General features: G+C 42.2%; 1 pseudogene; it reads right to left on the bottom strand.

Annotated features, from left to right (window-relative positions):
* Positions 1-5,379: 5,379 nt before the first annotated feature.
* Positions 5,380-6,028, bottom strand: LOC145911587 (uncharacterized; annotated as a pseudogene).
* Positions 6,029-6,618: the final 590 nt, after the last annotated feature.

Genomic DNA, 6,618 nt, shown 5'->3' with positions numbered 1-6,618 from the left:
TTTATTTTCGGATTATGATGTAAATAAACTGAATTGAATTGAATTGAATTGGAATTTTAAGTTACACGCGGGTCGTTCTTTTCTGAATACACACTTACACGTACTTATTTTTTTTCTATGGACCCAAAAGAAAATGTAAGCATTTATTGTGAATGCTACAATGCGATTGAATTGTGGTTCACTTTTGATATAAAATATCTCTTTTTCTGACGCAGCACGCAATTTTTATAAACGTGTTTAGTTTCACATACACTTTTGATGGTTGTGTCGTTTATTTTGCAGTTTTTTGGACTCATACAAAGCTACATGTGCCTGAGCAACTGCCAACAACACACCAGACCTCGAGACCATGTTTACTACATCATTAATTCACCTTCGATCACAACTATGCCGACAATGTGCGAATTTTATTTTATTCGTTGCTTTTAAATGAATTAAGGGTAAACGTTTCTCGAATTGGTCAAAAACTTTTCCAAATTTTCTGGTGTGCATTTAATTAATAACAAAACACTTATTGGCGGAAGGCATATGTATTTTTTGTATTGGATTTTAATACAAAATAACCGTAAATGCCCTGAAGCACGTTTCAAACTTTTCCCCTGACACGTAAGGACGTTGTTGTCATTGTTTTAGTGCGTGCCTTGTTACGTTTGCGTGTCACTGCGAAACCAGTTTCTAACACTATGTAACCTGGCTTAAAGGCAAGTCTTATTATAATAAGTATAGTGCCTTTTTTTTCATATAACGTGCCTGCGTTCTGTTACCATGTCTATGTCTACCCGGACCCGGCCGGATAATACACTTAATTTTACCGGATAGTTGGGAAAGCATTTTTGTCCTAAAATTGGACAAACATTCGCAAATTACTCGTTTTTGGGACCCGGTCTGTGATACTCGCCGACTTCCGATTTTTCGGATGTTTGTTATTGAGGTTTTTCATGACGTGTTATACCATATTAATAAATGCCCACGTTTATTTGTCCCACCCATGATAAGCTAACCTTAACATAGCATTCTGTTTGGCAATCAAACATTTTTGCCATGCCGATAAAATACACGAATCGGTGTTATCAAACAGCCGGATCCAAATTATCCGGCTGGATTTGATTCATTCTAATTTGAAACTGGGAACATCACTAGTACCAAACAACAGAGACGAACCACCGTGGAGCGCACTATGGCCAAACAAACTGCTTGGTAACCGATAGTGCATGGATAGATAAGACCTGGTTGAAACAGTGTGTACACCCTGTCTGCACCTTTCAATTATTATGGCTTTTTCTGCACATATTTGAAATGTTTGTTTTTATTATTACAGCATGACACATGTACGGTTTCAATGTTATGGTTGCAAGTGGGGTTTACGTGATGCTTTGCTATGGTCACCGTAATCAGAACCATTTATGAACGAATCTCAACGTTAGATTTAAGATTAATAACGTCAGCAAAGCGTGTCCGTGACTTTTCTCTTCGCAACCTGGAGATGTCGTTCATATGTTCGCAGCATAATCGTTAAAACTGTCTTTAAACTTTTCACCGAAAAGTGGTAGGCCAATGTTGGGTTCGATTGTTTTCATCAAATAAACGAGAGTTATTCCGGCAACGGAAATCGCTTCTTTAAACGGATTTACACCAAGCGCCTCATAAAAACTGCCATTTTTGGAAACAACTTCTAAAATCGTAACGACATCGCGATTATTGTACCAAACCAGACAGTCCTTGAGCGTCTCTGGTAATCGACATCTGAAATGCCGGTTCGGATGAGAGAACTATAGAATGCGGTCTTTCAATTTTTCAATGCTTTTCACATATTTATAGGGGTAACTTCCCATCAGCAACTTGCATTTAAATGCGCGCAACAACTTGTCACAGGAACAGTTTGCCACCACGCAATTCCGCAAGTCAAAAAATTCAAAGCACCTTGTTTTTTTTTGAAAAATATTAATTGTTACGTTTCACTACATTTAAAATTGTATCAGTGTTTAGAGCATGAATCAGAAACCTTTTTGCGAGATTTAAATCGTAGGATCCTCCATTATATGTGAGAATTGGAATGTTTGTTACATAAAAATGAAGGTCACACTTCAGCCATACCGAAGGGTGGTTGCCTTTCACAGCTGACCCCAATTAATGTTACCAACTGTTTGTTGACGTTAGAAAAACGACCAAGCATAAGATTTAAGGCGGTGATAGCCAACAAAACGGTCCACCAAATCTTGACTATCACCGGTAGTTAAAAACATTTCGGGCTTTCAAAACCGGGGAAGAACATACAAACACACTTAATGGTAATTGTTCTGTAATCCACTTGGTTTTCGGTGTCGTTTTTGGAAGACCTTCGGTGAAGAAATCACTCTTAAAGTCAAAAAAAGGGAAACCGGTTTAGCGACGGATCGACAAAAACCCAAGCATTCCTAAGCCTGTCGAACACACTTCCCATAGTAGATAAAATCCCGAAAAATTCTCTTTCGTAACCAAAGTACACGATGCTTGGTGCCGCTCACAATTAATACGACTTGGAAAAGAAGTCAAATAAACACAGCAACAAGTACATGCTATATCGGTAATCAAAGTAAAATATGTTTTATACAAGTTAAGGTTTAAAATACCGGTCTCTTTTTTCCCCTTAAACGGTCCACACTATGCCAAATGAGTTTACACTTTAATTCTTCAACGCCAATTAATTGCCAGACATTGATTTTGACAAAAAAGGAGGCCTCAAAACCGGGCAAATCAGCGAGGGTGACACCTGGGAACTTTGTACATTCTAGACCGGTGTGTTGGGAAAATTGTTGGCACAGTTTATGTGTCCCAGACATATGCTCGCTTGAACTATTTTGGGATCGAAAAAAGCGCCAGGCAACGAAAAAAACACAGGTTATGCTCATAATAATGTTTGCTATCGTTGGTTTTGTTTAGCTGACACAAACCACTATTTTGCGAGACATGATAAGGCGAGACATGACACCTCATCCAATAAGTGGACTTGACGTACAATACACCAAATGTGCACCCAAGCTTCTTTTCGACTTTATAAAGTCCATTATAAACTAAAAAAATACTGCCCCAATTAATCAACAAGACCGTATTATGGGGTATGTTTTAAGGCGGTTGATACTTTATTGCTTTCACAACAGCATTCGACTTGCCGCTAATGTGCCGGACATCCGTAGTGAACTCTGAAAAAGAAGAAAGTTGACGTTGCTGGAGAGCAGACCAAGGATCGGCAGCCTTTTTGAATGCGAAAGTAAGGGGTTTGTGGTCGGTGTACGCAGTAAACTTGCGCCCTTCCAGAAAATAGCGAATGTGCCTAATGGCCAGGTGCAGCGCAAGAAGCTGTACTTCGTTTCCTGCTTTCTTAACAGACGGCTGAAGAAAGCAAGAGGGGCCCAATGACCTTCGGAAAATTGTTTAAGGACTGCACCAACAGCGTTCGCAGAGGCATCTGTCGCGAGTGCGATGCAGGCTTGCCACTGTGGATGATATAAGAGCGTAGGATTGGCGAGAGTGTCTTTAGCCTTATCGAAAGCCCTCTGCAGGTCGACCGACCACACCAGTTGTTTAGGTTTGCCCGCTAAAGCACCATAGAGCGGTTTCATAATATTGGGCACGAACCTGTGGTAGAAATTGACTACCCCTGAAAGTTCCTGTAAACCTTTGATGGTGGTCGGCACAAGGAAGTTCCACACAGCGTCAACTTTGCACCAGAGGGATGTTAGTTGACAAAAAAAAACATCGCGGTTATAAGATTGTTTTGCAAAAGAACAGCTTGGGCCAAGGTTTGTGCAAGGTTTTATCGACGAAAGTGTGTGGCGCGTATGCATATGGCTTGGTGGCTTGAACGAGCGGCGGGCGACGGTCGGGTTGGAGTAAGTTATCGTTAAATTTTGCATAGCCACGCTGGCTGAATATGTTAAATTTTGATTTCATTCGATAGCAGGAGGGTATAAGATTGTTTTTGCAAAAGAACAGCTTGGGCCAAAGTTTGTGCAAGGTTTTATCGACGAAAGTGTACATCGGACCACCTTTTTTTCATGTTTATAAAATATGAATTCATATTTCTTCACTTCCCCTATCGAATTTTTCAAATATTTTAATATCGTTTGAAAAGTTTAAGCGCGTAGAATACTCTGCTTTAAAATTTTTGCCAGCGAATTTTGTTTTCGCAACTTATGTCATAATACGCATATCATATTCATAACCAAATATGAATATGTTTTTTTAAAATAATTTTGGTATCGTTACAAACTTCAGCCTATGAGCTATATCGTGTACAAATATCATGTCGCTACCTCGTAAGGTGGTCGAGTAACGCGCGTTCAAACTTTTCTTAACTGGCGATTTTTTTTTAACCAACATCCCTCTGCTCGAGATGTTCCAGTGGGCTCCATGAGTTGGACTTGCGACAGGAAAGTCGTCCAGATAGACATAAAGAAAATCCAAACATTGACAAATGGAGTCCATCAGCCTTTGGAAAGTTTGAGCCGCATTTTTCAATCCAAACGGGGTTCGAAGAAACTCAAACAGGCCGAATGGCGTGATTATAGCTGTCTTCGGAATGTCAGCTTCAGCCACAGGAACCTGGTGATAGCCACGTATATATACCAAGTCTACCTTTGAAAAGAACAACCCGCGAGACGTGCGGTGAAATCATGTATATGCGGTATTGAATATCGATCGGCCTGTGTGGCGCCGTAAAGGCGACGATAATCGCCACAAGGGCGCCACCCACCGGAAGGCTTATCCACGATGTGGAGAGGGGATGCCCAAGGGCTGGCTGATCGGCGCACTATGCCCAAATCCAGCATCTTTTGAAACTCGGTTTAAGCCAACCCTAACTTTTCAGGCGAGAGGCGCCCGACTCGGGTCGGCTAGCAGTTACAATGTGGTGCTGAACACCGTGCTTAGGCAAGAAAATCACAAAATCAAGGTGTTTTTACTTTTAGAAACTTCTCCAGCAACTTCTCGTAGAGGCAAAGCACGGAATTGAGAGTGCAAAGTTGTGGCGGCTGGTTAGAGACGTTTTCAAGGGGTAGCTCGCGAACACCTCTGAGTGAACAAGACGTTCCCTGTCAACGTCGACAAGCAGGCGATTAGCGCACAGAAAGACAGCACTGAGCAGTGGACGTGGGACATCCGCCATCACGAACTTCCATTTGTAAACAACAGAGAGGATGTGCAGTTGACTTTTGTAACCGTGAGTGGCTATAGAGCTTCCATTAGCGGCCATGAGAACAAAACCCTTGGGTATGGTGCAACGTTCGAAGCCAGTGGGGGGAAGTGCGCTGACTTCAGCACCAGTGTCAACCAAAAAGGTGCGGCCGGAAACTTTGTCCCAATGGAAGAACAGGCTTAAAGAGTCCCCGGTTGCCCCAGCCATTACAGGCAACCGGCGTGGTTGTTTCCCTGGTAAGAGCACGGAGGGCAGCATTGGCGCGCATCTGCTCCAAAGCGCCCGTGATAAAAGCACATGCTGGAGGGCTTCGCAATGCGGCGTGGAGCTGACCGAGTGCTTCGCTCCTTGCTGACAGCAAATTCCGCGCTGTTATTGCGAGAAAGCCATAATAAATCCGCCCGTCCCGGCAAGCTGCCCCGGATCTGCAGAATCCTTACGGGCCAAAACCACCCTAATATCTTCCGGCATATGCTGCAGGAACAAGTGATGAAAAAGAAAGCAAGTGTGGTGGTCACCAAGCAAGACAAGCATTTCGTCCATGAAAACCGACGGTTTCTTGTCACCTAACGGTGGCATGTTCAGGAGACGGGCTGCACGTTCTCGTGGGGAAAGAGCAAATGATTGCAGCAAGCGCCTTCGAATGGCTTGGAACTTCTGTTCGACAGGCGGTCGTTCAAGCAAGTCAATAAGTCGCGCTGCTGTGGCCTGGTCCAAGGCCGAAACCACGTGAAAGTACTTTCTTTCTTTTGTTGTGATCTTCTTTAGCGCAAACTGCGCCTCAGCTTGTTGCAACCAAACATGTAGCTGCCAGAACGTGGGCAGCTGAGATACGACAGCGTGTTCCGTTTCCATGACCTCCAAATAACGTTTTTGGAGCCTCCGGGTCACCAGAAAAGCGGTTGATGCTTTATTGCGAGAGTTGTGCAGAGTCAACACCAAAAATACGGGTATATAAGGTGGCAGTCGCGACACGAGAAAAAGGCAATAGCATGCTTCAATGCACAGGCTAACACAACAGTTCGATCGCCACAATACAAAAAAAATGCATTACTAAATTTTCCTCATACTGTTATATTGTAAATATTTTGTGCACTGACAGTCCTCAAGGTCATTTAATTGGACTACTAGAGCATAAGGGGGCTTGTTTAAAAAAATATCCCCTTCAGTCATATATGAATTACAAAATCTTTATTTGAAGTGTTCAAGAGAATCATTCAATAACCGCCAACTAATGTCAATTTTAGCTTCGTTCTCTCCAACTTTTTGGATAGTGTGTAAATTTTGTACAAGAACTTGCTGCCCAGTGTAATTCATAAGATGATATTGTAAAATCAATATATTTGTTTGAGTTTTTTTGTCATATACTTGCAAGCGTGTATTTCAGCAAAGTAAAGGCAGCAAAGTAAACATAAAAGAATTGTTTTATCCATGGGCATGATGTA

This window comes from Ascidia mentula, chromosome 8 (assembly GCF_947561715.1).
Source record: "Ascidia mentula chromosome 8, kaAscMent1.1, whole genome shotgun sequence".
Lineage (NCBI taxonomy): Eukaryota > Metazoa > Chordata > Ascidiacea > Phlebobranchia > Ascidiidae > Ascidia > Ascidia mentula.
This window is presented reverse-complemented; position numbering and strand designations above follow the sequence as displayed.